Raw genomic sequence first — 20,732 nt, 5'->3', positions numbered from 1 at the left:
GCCGTGCGCATAGCTAAAAATGTATGTAAAGATTTGGAAGATAAATGGAAAAGAGAGCATGCCTTTGAAAAAGTGAGGAAGGTGTCATTATCAAATAATTGATGACCCACAGCATACCCCTATCTCTCCAAGTTTTCCAGTAAATAGGTTTATTCTTAATGCAGATAAAGTTATTGTGCCATGTGGTGGAAGTGAGGAATGTATCCAAATAATGCGGCACAAAGTGGAGAAGAATATTACAAGCATGGTTAATGATTGGTGTGCATAGTTTAGGTGGTTTTCGCATGAAAGATAAGTATTCTTGAAAAGAAAAAGGGGAAAGAAAGGAACTCTAGATCAATCCATAAAGGTGATTCAGGAGCAGGGTCAGACAACCATTTGGATATATGTCTTAGTAACAAGGCTTTATGATATTTGGGAAAGTCAGGGAAGTGAATACCACCTTCAGATTTTGGACGTGACAGTTTTAGTAATGACATTCTAGGTTTTTTATAACGCCACAGAAAGGATGAATGGATGGAATTGATTTTATGAAACAGTTTTATTGGAATGGGTAAGGGGATATTAGAAATAATCTAAAGGATAATAGGAGTTAGCATCATTTTAATAGTGTTGAGGCGCCCCCACCATGAAAGATGTAAAGGATGCCATTTAGTTGTGACGGTACTAAGCTTCTCAATACATTTGTTGAAGTTTAAAGGAATTGATGTTTTATTGGAGGGGGTGAACTATATACCAAGATATTGTATATGAAATGGGTTTCAGGTAAAGTTAGAGACCGAAAATTCATCTTTGAAAGTATATTTAGTTAGGGGTAAGATTTCTCACTTGTCATTGTTTAACCCAAGACCAAAGTATATGATTGAACTAAATTGAAAAAGGCTGGGAGGGAAAGGTGAGGTTGAGAAAGAACATCATCTGCATATGCTGCTAATTTAACTTGTAAAGAGTTTGAGGTGAAGCCTACGATGGACTGATGTTGTCTTATTTTGGATAAGAAAGGTTCCAGAGACAGGTTAAAAAGAAAGGGCGATAGAGGACAGCATTGTCTCACTCTGCGAAGAGTAAAATAGGGGGAGGTGAGACCGTTGGCAAAAATTGCAGCTTTAGGGTTTGAATAGAGCAGGGAAATCAAGGAAACGATTTTCGGGCCAAAACTAAACCATTTTAGTGTCTCTATACTCTATCAAAAGCCTTCTCTGCATCAAGGGAAATGGCAGCAAGAGACTCTGAGAGATTTGGTGATTTGGAAATGTCAAAAAACAAACGAGTGTTGTCAGTGATAGAACACCCCTTGACAAAGCCTGTTTGTTCCTTACCTAACAATTGAGGGAGGTGCGATTCCAATCAAAGAGCTAACATTTTAGAAAAAAAATGTAATGTATGCTAACTAAGGAAACTGGTCTGTAGTTTTTACAATAGTGTAGATCCTTGCCTTCCTTTGGGATAAGACAGATCAGGGCCTCTAAGACAGTACCAGAGGAATTACCAGAAACAGTAAAAGAAGAGATTAGAGTATGCAATTTAGGTAGGATTACTTGGGCAAAGTGCAGAAAAAATTCAACTGTAAAGCCGTCTGGGCCTGGGGCCTTGACCTTCTTGAGGGTTTTAAGTGCGATGAGTAATTCAACCTGAGTAAAGTCAGATTCTAGGAGATCCAGATGTAAAAAAAGAGGTTGTGCGCTTTTGGATTGAGGAGAGATAATGAGAGATGTCCTCGTCAGTGGAGGTGGTCTCTGGAATATAAAGTTGTTCATAGAACTGAACAAATTATTGTGGAATATCAGTGTATGTGTGTTTAGGAGTGTTAGTGTCCGTTATTACAGATTCATTATGGAATTTATTTTGTTTGGCCTTAAGATAGTTGGCTAATAATTTACGAGATTTATTTGGTCCTGCGTAGAATTTGGCACTAGTCTTTAATAGAAATAAAGAGGCGTTGTCTGTCGTATCTTTGTTGTATTGAATCTTAGCATTAATCAGATCAGTTAGACACTCTTTCGATTTAGAGGTGTAATACGTATGTTCTAACTTCTTAATCTTAGAGAGGAGTTCCGTGTTCAATGACTGGGCTATTTTCCGTTTATTAAAGGTGCATCGAATGATAAAGTCATATGCAGAGGCCTTGAACGCATCCCAAATTATATGAAATGGCAAAGTGTCTGTGCTATTCAGATGAAAGAACTGATTGAAAAGGAAATAAAGGAAGTGTTAAAATGAAGGTCTAAAAGCAGGGAATTATTAAAGTGCCATCTCCTGGGATAATCATATTGAGGTAAAATATCTAGCTCAATGGAAACAGTGGCATGATCAGAGATAAGTATGGAACCTATATCAGCCAACAATAAAGATTGGGAAACATTGTGTGATGTGAATATATAATCAATTGTTGACTGGGTCTGGTGAGGTGAAGGGTAAAAGGTATACTCTAGCAGGGTCGGGTTGCATAGTCTACAGGCATCAGTTAGGTGAAGATGCTTTATCGTTTGTGTGAAGGTTTTATATGCTTTTGTTGGAATGAAAGAAACTTTGAAATTCTGGTCTAGAAAAGGGTCAAATACTTGATTTCAATCCCTGGCGAGGATTAAGTTGTTAGCAATGTTATGAGTAATTAATCATTGAATTTGGGTCCAAAAGGGGGCGTCACCAGAAGTAGGAGCATAAACATTAAAAAGAGAGAATAAAACACCACCAATCTGTAATTTGGTAAACAACCATCTACCCTCTTTATCTATCTCTTGTGAAAGGAGCGAAACGTGCAATGATTTATGAACTAAAGTGATATCTCCATTTTCTTGCCATCACCAGGTGAGAAAAAGACTTTGCCATCCCAGTTTTTCTTAAGCTTTAAGGATTCAGACTCTGTGAGAGGTGTTTCTTGTAACAAAACATTAGTCTCTAATTTAGATAGGTAAGATCATACTCGGTGTCATTAAATAGGGGAGTTTAAGCCTTTAACATTCCATGTAATGATTTTTAAAGCCATAAATTAAAGAAGCAAAATGAATAATAAACTGAATCAACCATAATGCATACATCGTTAAGAGGTAAATAAGGTACGAATAGATATAGAATAATGTTGAAACTTAAAAAAATGAAAAAGGTGGGGAGAGAAAGAAAGAAGAAGCATTGTGAGTAATGAGAATCAATGTAGTAGAAGAGGATAGGAAAGGAACAGTATAGGGAAGCAAAAGAAGATAGAGTTACAATGAAAAATCACACAGGGAAGAGGAAAAACATACCTACAAAAAATCCAAGACAAATGAAAGGTGGTGGGGGGTTGAGGCCACATGGAACAATGACACGTCCAAACTCCAAGGGAAGGGCGGGAAGAGTCGCAGAACAAACGACATGTACAGCAAATGAAATGGAAAAGAAGAAGATGAAACCTGTAGGGAGAGAAAAAAGGTTAGTAATATTTAGTGCATAATAATAAACCAGAAACTTCAACTAGCAATAAGCCCAGAGAATATCTTAAAGTGGATCATAGGTAATAAAACATAAGATACAACAAAACCAGACTATTTTTTTGCGATAATATAGTATCCATAGTCCCTGCGTTACAAGAGTGAAGAAAATGTTTCAATCTCATGGGATCCTCACAGGTAGTAGTCTTGTTATTGTAAGTCACCTTAAAAAGACAAGGGTGAAAAAGGCAGAAGGGAGCGCCAGTGGAGCGAAGGTGTGGTCTCATTGCCAGGAATTCCTTACGTCTGTCTGAAGTAGTCTTTGCATAATCTTGTGAAAAAAACGAAGAGTTACCTGACCAAGAAATACGTTTAATGGCCCTGACAGCCGTTAAGATCTTAAGCACATCAGTATATTCCAAGAAGTACAATATGATCGCTCTTGGTTTCCTCATGTTGGAAGATGACATGGAAAATGCAGGACCCAATCTGTGGGCACGCTGAATATTGAGGAGAGTTCCTTCTGGTAAATTGAGGATTTTTGGAAGGAAAGATTTAAAGAAGACGATGGGATCCGAACCCTCTGAACCCGCCGGCAAACCATAAATATAGTGGTTGTTTCGTCTGTTCCTGTTATTGAGGTTTTCAACATGTTTCTGGAGTGATGTCACTTGAGACTGGTGGGCATCCACTTTGATGCTAGATGAACTGAGAGATTGTATATTATGTTCCGCAGTAGTGAGTCTTTCTTCCATTCTTGACCAACTATCTGACAGAGTTTGCAGTTTAGCGTTTGTTTCCTCCACAAAAGGGCGAAGACCTCTGATTTCCTTTAACAGAAGTTCCATAGAAACTGATGAGGTCTGTTTGGGAGGGGAGGGAGGGATCCTTCTTCAGTCTCTTGCTAGGCGCTTTGTTAGTACCACAGGATGTGTTTACAACTGATGTCAGTGTGCCCGTAGGTGAGAAACTCATTGAGTCTTCCATTTGAAGGTGCAATGAGGTAATATTTGTGTACAATGATATGCAGAGGGCACCAGATGAGGACCACGTTTACTTATAGTGTCCCAAACAGCAGCTAAGAAAAAGAGGATACCGCTGTTGCATAGAAGACTCCCTTTATCACAGTTGAGACCAATATATTAAGCAATAAGGCAAAGTACCTCAGCCAGATCTATGATGCTGAAGTAATCAGCCACCACACAGCATCAGTCCAGTCACACACAGGGAGGAGTAACCCTTGTCAAAATGTGAACTGACTTCAAAGCAGATCCCAGAGACACTAATAATAGCAAAGGTTGAGTCAGCGGTGAGGATTAAATACTGGTGGAAGGCTAATTTATGGATGTAAGGAACATGCTATAGAGGGAGAAAAAAAATACACAGCTGCGTGCTCACCATCCAGTAAATAACTGAAGAAGAAGTCATTTGAGGAAAAAAAGTATACAGAGTAAAGTTTTGTAGAATAAGGAATGGAGCAGGAGGTTACATGTTATAACCGGATTAATAACGCTGTGCAGAGCATAGGGTTTCATAAACAGAACGCATGAAGGGACCATCACTGGAACAGAACCTGAGGAGAAATTCACTGGAGCCAAATTGGCGGACGTCGCGGTGACAGAGCTGCTCAAATGCGTCCTTGCCGGAAAATGAGCCTTACAGGATACTGCGCGTCAAAGCAGTTACAGCGCCAAAGTCACCACAGGTAGCGGGGCCAGTGCCTTTGTTTTGAGAGACTTACAGGCAACTGATGAGTCGTAGGGTCTGCCCCCCTATCCGCCATCCCGGGAGAGTCAAGGGAGCTCCGCCATTTTCCCTGGGCACTAGCCACGCCCCCTATACTCTTGTGTTTTCAAGATATATAATACAAAGGTCTGCGTTAGTGCCTCTCAAAAGGAACAGTACATGAATTTCTTATAATGTCTGGCTGCATTTGAAAACTGCATACACAATGCTCTTATTACAGGCAGGTTCTGACATCAGAAGTAGTTGGCCATAAAAATAACTCCTGTGAAGCTGCCTGTAGTGTGCACTATAAATTACAGCAAACAGCACAAGGGTGCCTGTCTGTCACTCATGGTTGACTGGGAGGAAATACTGTACACAGGAGCAAGGTGAACATTGTTGGCACCTTTTGATGCCATTCACTTTAGTAAAAGGGCACATTAAATATGTTAGTGTTCTGTCAATTTTTAGGCAGACAAAAGTTGTTGTCTCTCCAATGACATGCATTGTGTGACCATTCTTAGAACTAGCCCATCTAATTTCTATGAATCGCAAAGCAAACTCTTCTATCTAAATATTCCAAATGAGTGGTTTGAATAATAATCTGTTGCATGCCAGAATATTATAAGGAAAAATATTTGCCAGGTAACTCTCGTTGCATGCTTTCAGAGCACGTTTTAAACTGTGCAACTTCTTTGGGCAGTGGGAAAAAAAGAGTCCAGGAAACAGAATTCTTTGGAACACTGGCACTCCCTACTCCTACAATGCACTGCATGTCCGAGTATAAAGAAAATTAATATTAGATAAATGAAGCGAGAGTTATACAAGAATAAATCAAGACATCAATATTGGAGAATGCTAGAGGGATGAATATAACGCAGCATTTTGAGGGATGCTGGGGGTCATCAAGGACACCAGGTATTTGAGTAAGAGCAGAAGAAACGACATCGCTTCTGTGCAGATTGAGTGGGTAACATTAAAATTTAAATATGGGTCAAAAGACATATAACAAACAGCAATGAGGAAATGTGGATTTCATCACATCTAAATTCGGATGCGAGAATACTATTTGGACAGCAGCAGTCCTGGGAATAACCTTACTATTTCAAGAAATGACGGACTGGGGTACTCACCTTGTGGAAATATGGATTTTTCTGGTCAGTTATGTCCCCTATCTTGGACCCCAACGGTTCTATGTGCATGTTACAAGTACATGTATGTTCCCTCCAGTTCCAGTTATGAAGACGCAAATACATGTGCGTCCACCGTTAACATGTCCTCTGTTGATCCGCCATGAATGGGCCGGATATTCCATTCCTAAGTACGAAAGGCCACCGCCTTTATATGGTTCACTTATGCCATTTTACAGTCCAGGCAAGTAGGCCCTGATTCTGTCATCAAGCTTTTCTTGCCTTCTGCCTCTGAAGCTCCAGTCCGAGCCTGCATCTTTGACCATGAACTTTGTCTCATTCTCTGCGCGGCTCACGAAGCCTGACATCAGCTTGCTGCCTGCCAAGAACTGTATTTCACCTTCGAAAATTATCTGCTCCGCTCCCTGCCCAATGCATTCCTGTCTAGTAGCTTAAGTAAACATTCTTCCAGCTACCAAGCAAAGGCCCGACTTCTCTGTCTTCATACAAGTAATTCATAGCCCGGTTACTATGGAAGATTCCGCCCTCGTATCTAGTGTAGACACTTAGACGCTTGTACACGCACTAACAGTCAGTATAGTCAGTATAGAATAAGATTCTACTCTAAGAGACCTCTCTTTTGGATAACATAGTTCTTTAAACATAGGATGTTAGATATGATTTGGGATTAGGTTGACTTGACCCTCCAGACTTCTGTCGCCACATGTAGAGCTAAATATCAAGTCCCCTTCACCCCCTAGTTGCACGTCAATCACACGTCATACTGCTGCGCGCGCATCTCTGCCAAGTATTTCTGCTGATACTGCGAAATTATCTCATAGATCCACCCATTTGTGACATCACAACCAATGACGTTTCTCTGTTACGCCCTATTACGCCTCTTTTCATTACGTATGTGTATTCTTATCTGTATTATCAGCTGTTACGCCTCCTGCATCTGTCTTAATGTAAATGCTTTTCATATATATATTGTTACCTGTCAATAATGTATTGCCTTCACTTCCTGAACCTTCGTGGTGATGGAACCTGAAATCCCTGACTCGAATCAGTATTGGAATAAAGCCCATTCCGAACCTCTAATACCACGGATCCTGCCTCTTATTTACTGAGCTATTTTTATTATGTTTCCGTATCAAATTAAGTCCCGGTAATTAAATTATTTACCACATGAATGGCGCCCGAACAGGGACACTTTCTCATCTCACGCGCCGGCGGTGCGTTGCAGGCCCGGTCTCCTGCCACAGCTGGACGGACAATAACGCGTACCAGCAGGATTTCCTGTATCTCCCTCCGGTCAAGCGGGGGCGACTGAGGCTGCGATCAACACCCAGACGAGGCGGTGAGAAGTGCGAAGTATCCCGACCAGAGCCTAGCTGAGAGAGCAAGATCCGAGGTATACAGAGGCCCACCAGTTTCCGAAGTCCCAAGTCGAGTCCAGTGTCCGAAGCGTTCGAGTCGAGTCCAGTCCGGTTCAAGTTCAGTCCAGTTTCTGAGGCCTTCCGTTTCCGAGCTACCCGGTGAGTACCATTACTGGGGAGGCGTTCTGGCGTGCACATAAGTTGTGCCGGTCCAGACGGGTTTGGGTACACAAATCCGGTCTGCACTGTTTCTGCAGTGTATCTGTACTGTTTAGCAGTATATCTAGTATATCAAGTATATAAATTCAGAATAATTCAGTTCAAGTCGAGTATCATGTTTAATGATTAAGTTTTTCTTAGATCGTCATCATCATTGTTGCTCAGTTAAATGTTAAATGTTAAATGTTTATAGTACGTTCTGCATATTGTGGTATGAATGACTGTTCATTATTGTGATTACTGTATTAAGTTTGTTCAAAATCAAGTATCAGATCAGTTCTCAATATGCCGCTCTTTTCGAAACTAAGACAGATCACAACTAGAAAAGGGGTACTCGAAGAAGCTGTTCCCATTCCTCCTAGGGACACTCCAAGGTACTTCATGTATCATAAACATGGTCTAGACGCCATATTATTTCTTGATCTATGGGTAGACTACACTAAGGAATTACCAGAAAGTCAGAGGTGGCCCGCAGCGGGGACCTGGGATGCAGAGTGCATCGTGAAAGTAGAGGAAGAATTATGGAAAAAGAAAGCTAGACAATCACAGAAAGACGCCATTGAATTATGGCGTAAAGAATCATATAGACGAGCAGAAAAAGCACGTAGACAGGAAGAGAAGAGTAAAGAAAATTCAAATGAAGTCCGAGAAAATCTATTAATTGAAGAAGGTGCACGAGTGAAATCAGAACAAGTAGACAGACAAAGAAATGCCCTTATGAATGGTATGTATCCCCTTCTGGCTGAAGGATTACCTAAGGCTACTCCAGGGATACCAAAAGACTTGCCAACCCCATTATTTCCAATAAAGGTACATCCTAAGGGGCATCCTAGAACCGCAGAAGATGTTTTTCTTTCCTCATATTTAGATGACGCAGCTCCCGAGTATGCTCATCCCGCCCCACATAGACCGCCTGCCAGGGAGGTTCAACGCCAAGATCCAGTACCCGTATCGCTACAGCAACAAGTTCTGACACAAGTTCCGGCAAGCACATCTGTTTCTGCATCTGTTCCTACAGCTACTTCTATAGCTGTATCCACGCCTATAGTTGCTGTATCACGTTCAACGAATCCTTTCACACCCGATACCCCAGATGGGGCTACCGGAGGTGCTACCAATATCTTTTCTACGCCACCTAGAATAAATAAACTTACTTTTCAAGAGTCAGCACATTCACGTACCCCCAAACTCATAAATGCCCGTACGCTTAAGGAACTTCTTATAGATTGTAGATATGACCCTGTGCCCGGAAAAGAGGACGAAATGACCCTAGCATCATTACGTATCAGACGAGCCGCAGTGTATTTAGGGAAATTACCAGGAATGACTGCACATCTAGATAATGTATATCATTTTGTCCAAACCGGGCGAGATTCTGAATGTATTAACAGAGCTATGGAATACCAGAAAGTGGAAATACAGGGGGACTGTTGCGTTTCCTCATAAATTGTGTGATCAGAAATCAAGACCGACCGGGGGTAGACCCGGAAGCAATGCAGATTCTTACCAGATGGAGCCAGAATATATCAGAAGGGAGACATGATAAGCAAAACTGTATAATAGCCATGTGCCGAAAGATCCGTAAAGAAATAGAACGCCTACACGAAGAAAGATTAGCGGTAGACCAGTTCGAACAAAGCGAGGAAGAAGCATCAGGACTGCCCACAGGACAGTCAGAAACTATAGCCTATGTAGGTAGAAGAAGATCTTGTAATAGTACTAGATGTCTTACTGATCCGATACGTCCGATGTGTCTAGAAAATAACAGGAAATTTCAAACACCAATAATAAATATAAGGTCTAACGAGCATTCATTCCAAGCAGCAGATAAATTACTCCGAGAACGAAGGGGTTATCATTTTCTCGATTCTATGGATGAACAAGAATTAGCCAGGTCAGCTGTCCATTGGGTTGACAGTCCCGGGAAGTATAGTGATGACACAGTAGCTCACACATTTTTGAATCTCACCCCAGATGAACAGCGTTTAGCTGGGATTTATATGATTCAACAACTTCTTATACTATATAAAAGCCAACATTCAGATCCTGGTCCCTTACCTGATATATTGACCGAATTACTCACGAATAGATGGAGAGGTTCAGGTACTAAGCTAATTAAAGAAATACTAGAATCAAGAAAGCAGTACATTCTTTTTATATGCCCAGAACATGTCTCACTGCCCATCAAGGAAACAACCACGTATTACATGGACAGACAGAATCCCTTACGAGAAGTGCACCCAATAAAGGGCGAGGACAATGAGTTTAAACGTGTATATGTATATACGCCCATATCGAAAATAGAATTGTTGGAAATGAAGAAAGTGGTACCCAGTCATGACAAAGACCCAGCGGGTTTCCACCGAGAAATTAAAGACATGTTACTCATGGGAGAGTATACCTATCCCGACATTATGACAATATTAAAGGTATTGATGCCTGCTGGCATTTATGAAAAACTCAAGGAAAAAGAGTGGGAGGTAGGAGACCAAAAGATAGATTGGACAGCATTAGAAGCAGAAGAAAAGGCCCGAGGTCCAGGTTCGGGGCTTGGGGACAGAACTAAAGCACTACCAGGTCTACTAGTACAGGTACTGCCACGTTTATTAACCACGAAAAAGGAAGACTGGGGTGCAATTTCAGCCTGTAAACAAAAGCAAGATGAAGACACTAGTGATTTCTATGCACGATTTGAAAAATGTTTTGGTATAAATAGTGGTATAAAAGCAAGTAGCGAATCATACCCACATCTGTTTGTGACAAAATTAGTTGAAAATTCCTTGCCCCAAGTGAAGAACAGAGTATTAAAATTCGAGAGTACCTGGCAAGGTAACACTCCATCACAAATGTTACAAATGTTACAGTATCATCACAATAGAATTAGAGAGGAACAAGATCATGAACAAAGACGCATGAAAGACACGAAAATGAAAATGCTAGTCTCCCAGACAGTTCCAGTTGAAGGACATAAAAAGGGTACGACACATTCTGGCGATTTAACAGGACCTGTAAAAGGGACATGCAACTATTGTAAACAACTAGGTCATCATGTACACGATTGTCCAGTCCTGAAGCGTAATATCGCCACGGGCATTACAAAAGAAAGACCACGGCCACTTAGACAGGATCAGAATGAACAAGGAGCCTTGCAGCATGCACAGTCCATGCCAGCTCCACAACAGACTATACAGTTTGTGCCAGCTGCACCAGCGCTGCCTGTTGCTGCCACGCAAACCACGACACGACAACTGTACCAGACCGCACAGTATGACTATCCTGATTATCAACGATATGCATGAACCAGCCTAGAGAGGGAAGTTGACTTACCCCTTATCGAGATCCCTGTAGATCAAGAAGGACCTTATGTACATAGTGAATTATTAGGCCAAGACAGAAAATTTTTACTCGATACAGGGGCAAGTCGAACAACAATAAAACGTAGTGAAGTTCCAGGGGCACCCCTCTCAGGCTCACAGAATATTTCCCTTGGTTTTTCAGGAAAACCTATTGTTAATGAAGTGTCACAACCTCTTCCACTTACGATAGGACCTTTGACCCGAACTACAGATTTATTGCTTACTAAATCATGTCCAGAAAACCTGTTAGGAATAAAAACGCTGAAGGCTCTAGGAGCTATAATATGTTGTTCTCCGGAAGGAGTAAGATTGTTTTTACGTGATTTTAAAGGTCATTATGTGTCTAGAGACATGGATCCCCGATTGCAGACTTTACCTACACATTTATGGGCACAAGGCCCTACTGATGTTGGTTGTATGAATATTACACCATATCGAGTCACACTAAAGGCAGGAGTGGTACTACCACGAATGCGACAATACAAGTTACCACCAGATGCTGTAGTGGCTTTACTGCAAATCATTGACGAACTCATTGCCCAAGGAGTGGTTGTAGAAACCGACTCCAATATATGTAATTCACCGATAATTCCGATTCTCAAACGAACAGATCCGAAGGCCCCGCCAGTATATCGATTGGTTATTGATCTGCGCGAATTAAATAAGTGTATTGTGCCACAATTCCCTGTGGTCCCCGATATCTCATCATTACTGACAGCTATTGATTCCGAAGCAACATTCTTTACTGTAATTGATCTCAAAAATGCCTTTTTCAGCGTCCCAATAGATCCGGAAAGCCAATATTTGTTCGGATTTAGTTTAAATGGACGTAGCTTCAAATTCTCACGCGCACCTCAAGGATTTACAGAAAGCCCCAGCATCTATAGCCAAGCACTGAAACGAGAACTCGACAGCATCCACATGCCAGTTAACACTGCCTTGCTTCAATATGTCGATGATCTGCTGATCACCGCCCGAAGCGAACCTGAATGTGAAAAAGCATCACTGACAGTTTTACAATTTCTAGCCGAAAAAGGGCACAAGGTGTCCCCTTCTAAGCTGCAATTCTGTGTCCAGCGAGTTATTTACCTTGGTCACTCGCTGTCCAAGGAGGGAAGGCAGCTTACACCAGACCGCATTCAGTTAATAGCTAACATGCCAATACCCAAGACACAAAAGGAGGTGCGGGCTTTCATAGGCCTCACTTCATATTGTAGGCAGTGGATCCCTCAGTATGCATTTCTAGCAAAACCACTCATTCAGTTGACAACACAGGAGGCAGCCACATCGACTGACCTCCCTTGGACTCAAGAACATACACATGCCTTTAAAAGCCTAAAGAAAGCTCTATACCAAGCACCTGTTTTAGCAACACCATGTTACAGTAAACATTTTACACTCTTTATTACAGAACGCGAAGGTACTGCCTTGTCAGTACTCACACAGGAACAAGCAGGAGCACACAAACCATGTGCTTATTTTTCTAGTACATTAGATCCCGTAGCTCAGGCTCTGCCTGCGTGCCTGAAATCAGTGGCAGCGACAGCTTTAGCAATCAGACAAAGCGATGCCATAGTGTTAGGACATCCATTGACAGTACAAGTACCACACGCCGTAGAGGTTCTTGTGAATCGAACGCAAACACAACATTTGACTATAGCAAGACTTACAGGGTACGAACTTACATTGTTCCAGCCACATATAGAAATCAGACGTTGTAACACATTGAATCCTGCCACACTTTTACCTGTAAATGGAACAGACCCACTAGCCCATGACTGTATTGATGTTATTACAATCACGACGAAACCCAGACAAGACTTAACAGACGTCCCATTGTCAGACCCAGACCTGACGTTGTATGTAGATGGTTCATGTATGAGAACAAGTACAGGAGAGCTAGTGGCCGCGTATGCAGTCACAACAGACACTGAAGTCGTTGAAACAAATCGTATTAATACCTTGTCAGCTCAAGCCGCAGAGCTCATCGCTCTGACACAAGCCTGTATTCGAGCCACAAATAAGAAAGTCAACATATACACTGATTCACGTTATGCATTCGGAGTCGTACATGACTTCGGCGTGCTGTGGCGAGAGAGAGGTTATTTAACTTCTCACAGTGCCCACATTCAGCACGGACCCCTCATTCATGCCTTGTTAGATGCAAAACATTTACCCATTGCAATATCGATTATGAAATGCAAAGCACATACGAAAGTTACTGATATCATTTCTCAAGGCAACGATCTAGCTGATAGAACAGCTAAACGGACTGCTCAAACTCAAACATCCGATATGACAAAGACAATAGTCCCGACGCCAACACATTGTATGACGGTTAAAGATCCTACTCTTGACGTAATTGATATACAGACACATGCTACACCAGAAGAAATAAGGAAATGGACGGAATTAGGAGGGATCCAAACGGATCAAGGATGGTTGATGAAGGAAAAGTCTGTGTGGTTCCTTCCTGATTCAATGGTCCAAGTCATTATTAACACTATCCATAGTCCAGCGCATCTAGGAGAGAAAGCTATGCTAGACAGCATTCAACATATTTGGTTCAACAAGCATTTACGAGCTGCAGCCAAACAAAAGGTTCGTACCTGTCTGATCTGTTGCCAGTTCAACCCAGGAAAAAGCGTTCCCGTAGAACAGGGTGGATTTCAGCCTCCTGATCACCCTTTTGAAGTCCTCCAGATGGATTATATCCAGATGGAACGATGCAGAGGATTCAAATATGTTCTCGTAGTTGTGTGTGCTCTTTCCCGTTGGACGGAGGCATACCCGGTTTCAGATTACACTGCCCCGACTACTGCCAAACAGTTGGTTCGAGAATTCTTCCCACGATACGGTTTACCACGTGTTGTTCACTCAGATAACGGCCAGCCGTTCTCATCCGAATTAATGAAACACGTTTCACTTTTGTTAGGCTATCAGTGGAAATTCCACTGTGTCCGACACCCCGAAGCAGCAGGTCTCGTAGAAAGACATAATCAGACTCTGAAAATAAGATTATCCAAAATATGCAGAGAGAAAGGTGTCGACTGGGTAGTAGCATTACCAGTTGCACTCTTTTACACAAGAATGGTAGCACACTCTCGAACAGGGCTATCCCCGTATGAAGTGATCTTCGGCAGACCACCAAATATGTGGGGGACGCCTATACCACGCAAAATAACTGATATTGACTGTAACATGCTGACAGATTACTTGGCTTCCTTGATGTCTGCACTACAATCTTGTCGTTCACAGGTAGCTGCAGCTTTTCCTGACAACACTGAGGTGAAACCCCATGACGTGGTTCCGGGAGACTTAGTCCTCGTGAGGAACTTTGATCGAAAAACGCAGCTGGAACCTAGGTGGAGGTCACCTCAGCTGGTGTTGCTCACAACAAGAACAGCCGTGAAGATCGAAGGCAGAAAAGGATGGATTCATTCAAGTCATATCAAGAAATTTCATGGACTGAAATCAGATGTGAATAGCACACCTTGTGTGTCTTCACCCATTGACTCAAAACTTCCTTTTGTGGAAAAAAGTGACTCCGAACTTTATAAATTAAAGCTCAGGCCCAATCAGTCGAGCAATTTGATTGTTTAAGTCCTCTCCAAGGTGAAGCGGTTGAATTGTCTCTGACATGTATCCCTTGGACCTGAATAGAGAAAACACCCGAAAAATGTTGAAACGACAGGCGTACTGTAAATCACTGCGTAGTCATTGCATAGTGACGTTATTAATTTTGTTTTTCTCAAGTCTTTTAATAATTACTGCAAGTATATTGTTGCACATATATTATCCTATTTCTAGACATGTTTACAATGTTACTGCTGAACATTCTTTTAGTGAATTACCTCCGCTTGAATTGTCATACAGATTTGCGCTGCGCAATAACACTTTTATTAGTATGTTACATCATTCCCATCAGGTTAGCAATGCTACAAATTGTTGGATATGTGGCCGACTCCCTCCCTATCAGAACTATAAAGGAATTCTACCTCTTTTTCCATACCCGTTCACACACAACGGCTCCTGTGGAGCATGGTTTAGCCTAATTAATTCTCTAGATTCGAATTCTGCAGTTTATCAAGATAACTGGGTATGGGGAAATTTGAATTTAGTTTTACTTAAGGTCTGCTATCCTAACAAGGAGGGACTTCCCAAAAGAACAGGAACTGATCTAGAAAATGAAGTATATGGATTAGGTAATTTTACGCTTAATCTTATGATCCTAAATATTGAATCCGAAGCTACTCCAATTTTGCCCGCTCTGTCAATACTCCCAGTAAAAGGTGAATTATGTATAAGAAAGAATGGTTCCATACACATGGGCCATAGTAAATGCACCACTGTAGTAGAATTCAGTGATCAAGGCAAGTCTACATTTAGAGCTTCCCGCCATTCCTATTTCATATGTGGTCAGACGGCATATGTACGTTTGCCTCTAGATTGGGATGGTACCTGCTACATTGGATTCCTTTTGCCACCTGTTTTCCTAGCTCCTCCTGATTATCATAGAAATACTCATTTAGTACACAATAGAGAAAGGAGAGATCTCCCGATAGTCGACTACACTGAAACAGCATGGGAAAAATACACAGATTTCAATAAAGGTCTCTTTCCCTATATAGGTACCGTTACTAATAGTAAGCTGATACGTAGATTGACTAGAACCCTTGAAGCAGTAGTGAACGAAACTATTTCCGCCTTAGGCAATTTAACAGAAGAGCAGTCTGCTATGCGGATTGTTGTGCTTCAAAATCGTCTTGTCCTTGACGTCATCCTGGCCGATAGGGGCGGAGCTTGTAGGGTCATCGGATCCAGCTGTTGCATATTCATACCAGAAAATTCGCCATCTGTATATAAGGCCATAACCCGCCTTCATAAGATTGTAAGCCAGATACACCAGAATCCAGGCACCTGGACTTGGTCCGGTTGGTTTTGGAGCGTGATATCAGCCTGGGGATGGAGAGTTCTATCCTTCCTAGGTATTGGCCTTCTCATATTATTCAGTTGCTGCTTATGCCTGCAATGTGGACCAGCGATTTGTGGTCTGTGTGCCACATCGTGCATTCCACATCAAGATTTTCATTCAAGATCCCGGAAGAAGAAAGAAGAACAAATGATGCTATATGAACAGATCAATGGATTAATGAAGATTGATATCTCTTGACGGGCAAGTAGGGGACAAGGAGGGAATGTGGAAATATGGATTTTTCTGGTCAGTTATGTCCCCTATCTTGGACCCCAACGGTTCTATGTGCATGTTACAAGTACATGTATGTTCCCTCCAGTTCCAGTTATGAAGACGCAAATACATGTGCGTCCACCGTTAACATGTCCTCTGTTGATCCGCCATGAATGGGCCGGATATTCCATTCCTAAGTACGAAAGGCCACCGCCTTTATATGGTTCACTTATGCCATTTTACAGTCCAGGCAAGTAGGCCCTGATTCTGTCATCAAGCTTTTCTTGCCTTCTGCCTCTGAAGCTCCAGTCCGAGCCTGCATCTGTGACCATGAACTTTGTCTCATTCTCTGCGCGGCTCACGAAGCCTGACATCAGCTTGCTGCCTGCCAAGAACTGTATTTCACCTTCGAAAATTATCTGCTCCGCTCCCTGCCCAATGCATTCCTGTCTAGTAGCTTAAGTAAACATTCTTCCAGCTACCAAGCAAAGGCCCGACTTCTCTGTCTTCATACAAGTAATTCATAGCCCGGTTACTATGGAAGATTCCGCCCTCGTATCTAGTGTAGACACTTAGACGCTTGTACACGCACTAACAGTCAGTATAGTCAGTATAGAATAAGATTCTACTCTAAGAGACCTCTCTTTTGGATAACATAGTTCTTTAAACATAGGATGTTAGATATGATTTGGGATTAGGTTGACTTGACCCTCCAGACTTCTGTCGCCACATGTAGAGCTAAATATCAAGTCCCCTTCACCCCCTAGTTGCACGTCAATCACACGTCATACTGCTGCGCGCGCATCTCTGCCAAGTATTTCTGCTGATACTGCGAAATTATCTCATAGATCCACCCATTTGTGACATCACAACCAATGACGTTTCTCTGTTACGCCCTATTACGCCTCTTTTCATTACGTATGTGTATTCTTATCTGTATTATCAGCTGTTACGCCTCCTGCATCTGTCTTAATGTAAATGCTTTTCATATATATATTGTTACCTGTCAATAATGTATTGCCTTCACTTCCTGAACCTTCGTGGTGATGGAACCTGAAATCCCTGACTCGAATCAGTATTGGAATAAAGCCCATTCCGAACCTCTAATACCACGGATCCTGCCTCTTATTTACTGAGCTATTTTTATTATGTTTCCGTATCAAATTAAGTCCCGGTAATTAAATTATTTACCACAACCTTTCAGATTCTTATCATGAAAAGGTGTTTTCATCTCTGTACAAAGTTAAGTAGCCAGTGTTAAAGTGATTGTGCTCTCTCCTCTAAAACATGGTCACATTAGCTTATCTGGTACTATTTGTACCCAGGGCCTGCAAATTAAATGTCACTAGTGGAACTACAGCACTGATTGTGCCACCCACTTAAGTAGGACTTCCAAACATGTCTCAGGCCTATTGTTGCAGCCTTTGTGTGGAGTTTTGAACTCCTGTTTTAACCTAGCAAAATAAACCTTTTGCCAGGCCCAAACCTTCCTTTTTAATAAATGTACGTTGCCGCTACGGTGGGCTCTGGGTAGCCCAGAGGGTAGGGTACAGTTCAGTTAAAAAAGTAGGACATGTACTACTAAGTTTACGTGTCCTGATAGTGAAAAACTTTTAAATTCATTTTTCACTGTGCAAGGCCTATCTCTCCTATAGGATAGCATTGAAGTTATCTTATTACATTTAATAAGCTGTAACATCCAAATGGGAACCGGGAAAGAGTTCTTTGTTTGGTGTGTTTGGAAACCTCATGAAAAATCCTCCTATTTGTCAAAGTCTGATTTATTATTACAATTTTGAAAATGCCATGTTTAGAAAGTTGGCTTTTCCCTGCCTTAGCTATATAGTGCCAGCAGCCTGTCTCTTGGTCAAATGACTGGGTGTAGTTGGCAGTTGGGGTTTGTGTATGCCTCCTAAATAGCCACACAATAGAGAGCTTTGGTGTGCCTGGGTGGGTTATCACTGGCAGGATGGGAGGGCATAGTTTGACACAAGCCTACTTACACTTGAATAGACTGTGGCCTGCCTCCATAGTAAAGGAAGATTGCCTCCTGTTTTGAGTCTGGAGCCAAGGCAGAGGGGGCACGGAACCTGTGCACTTCAAAGGGAAACCTCTAGAAGCGTTTCCCACTTCAAATGGGTCCCAGATATAAATATTAGACCTCAGACACCAACTCTTCAGTACACTTCTGAACCTCAGACACCAACTCTTCAGTGCGTTTCTGAACCTGCGGCGACTATGCCAAAAAGAAGGACTGCTGTGCTACTGAAAGGACTGTGCTACTCTGCTGGACTGCTGCCCTGCTGGACTACTGCCTTACTGGACTGCTGCCTGGTTAGATTACTGCCCTGCTGCTCTCCCAGAGTGACTCCAAGGGCTAGTTTTCTGGCCTCATTTTCAAAGCCACAGGGACATAACCACCTAAACCAGCACCCAGAACCAGCTAGAGTAAGCCCCTCACCCCTTAGCGTTCCTGGACCATTGGCATGTCCTCAGTCGACCTGAATTTAGGTTGTTGGGATCTTTGCAACACCGAACAGCCCATTGGTGCCAAAACTTTGCCGCTCGCACTGCCTGCCAACTCGAAGTTACATCAACTCGACCATTTGCGCTAGCCCATTGACTGCTCACAGGGAATGCCACCGCGCACCCCTGGCCCGACTGTTTCCGATGACTACAGAATCTTTGTACTACAGCGACAACTGTCTGCGATGTCAGGCCTCCTCTTCACGCTACATAGACGACCATCTGTGACAGAGAAAGGAATAGTTTTAGGAAGCAGAAGCCCTTATTTTCACATTATTAAGAGATCTACTACTTCAAGGTTGCCTCAAAGACCAGCCGCTGACAGCCTCTCCCACCTCTCAATGTGGTTGCGGCCAACTGTAACTTTGACATCTTTAACAAAATTAAGTGTGGACAGAATATGGTGTCAAAAATATCAAGTACTAAAACATCGAGAACCACGTGGCCTGGGGGCTATTGTTATGCCACTGTTAGCTATAGAAGCATAGCTTCACTATATTTTTGTTTTTGATATTCTGTCTAAATACCTAATTTCTGTTACTCCAAGTCTTCTGATTCATCAGCAAAGCCAGAAGCGTATTACATTTGGAAAATTTAAAAATGCAAACTTTCTATATCTCACTTTCCTTTTAAGGATCAGTACAGGCTTGGATATTATGCCTGCAACTCTTGTTCTCACATCAGTCTCACTATATCAGGGGCGGCTCCTCCATTAGGGCGAGGGGCGTCGCCCACTGCTTTTTCGCAGTGCCAGAAGCAGAAACATAAAATGGTAAACTACTATTTTAAGTTTCTGCTTCTCGCACTGCGAGAAAGCAGAAGTGCCTGGTTGGGGGTAGGCGGTCCTGCTCGAGGGGAGGGGGAGGGAGTGGCTTGCCCACTGTTGTGGGCCCAGACTGCACACTCTCCCTTTTCTCTATGTAGGCTGCATGCAGTCTACATAGAGATAATGGCCTCCCTACAGAACCCTGGCTGGGCGCTGTCCGCACCAATCAAACGCTGCCATTGCAGCGTTGTGATTGGCTTAGGGGAGGGGAGGGAGCTGCCTGTGGAAAACGCAGACCCGGCCAGGAGCAACAGGAAAACGAGGAATCCGGTGGAAGGTACGCTTTTTTTATGACTGCCAGTGTGTATAGTTTTCATTCCTTTTCCCATGGCTTTGTCATGTCTGGGGCAATATTTGTTTTGTTTTATGTCCCTGGTTAATATCGGTTAGTTAACTGGTGACGTCACCCATTTTCGGGAGCGAGTTACCTGTCGCCCGTTGTGTAAGGGGATCGGGTTTGTTTTGTTTTATGGTCTATCTGCCCGCATTTGGGCCCCTGGGTTTCTCAGTTACCTGTTCCAGCGGGACACCTTCCTCCGGTAGCTGCGGGCGGTCTCTGGTCCGGCCAGTTGGTAATCTCCGGGCCCCAATGCCGGTACAGGGCATGTGTAGAGCGGTTGCTGCAGCAGCCTGTGTAGCCAGGAGCAAAGAACCGGGAGTGCTGCATGCTCTGCTCGGCTCCGGCGCTGCTGTCACCGGGCTCCAGGTGCATCCTCTTCACGGCCCTCGCTTCCTCCACTCGAGGCTCTGGGTGCATTCCGCTTCCGGTCCCTGGTCCCTGCTGCCTCATGGATTCTCGGCGCTTCTGCTGCTGCACACCATGCTGGGCTCCAGTCCCTGGGCCTCCCCATAAGTAATTCCCCCAGCCGGCCCCCTCCGGGGATGAGGCATAGCCCAGCTTCCCCCCCTGTGAATCCGTTACAAGTGCACGGCTCCTCCGGCTCCCCAAAGTTAAATTCGACATAAAGAACATTAA

At 42.9% G+C, this 20,732-nt stretch overlaps 1 long non-coding RNA gene across 1 annotated transcript in view; it reads right to left on the bottom strand.

The window, feature by feature from the left end:
* Positions 1–20,481, bottom strand: part of LOC146856710 (uncharacterized) — a 146,736-nt gene extending 126,255 nt beyond the window's left edge. The window contains exons 1-2 of the long non-coding RNA XR_014979492.1: positions 20,270–20,481; positions 3,243–3,389 (exon numbers count right to left, since the gene is read on the bottom strand). This is a non-coding gene — a long non-coding RNA (uncharacterized LOC146856710). The remainder of the gene's footprint in view (positions 1–3,242; positions 3,390–20,269) is intronic.
* Positions 20,482–20,732: the final 251 nt, after the last annotated feature.

The sequence above is a fragment of the Triturus cristatus genome, chromosome 3_2, assembly GCF_964204655.1.
Source record: "Triturus cristatus chromosome 3_2, aTriCri1.1, whole genome shotgun sequence".
Classification (NCBI taxonomy): Eukaryota; Metazoa; Chordata; class Amphibia; order Caudata; family Salamandridae; genus Triturus; species Triturus cristatus.
This window is presented reverse-complemented; position numbering and strand designations above follow the sequence as displayed.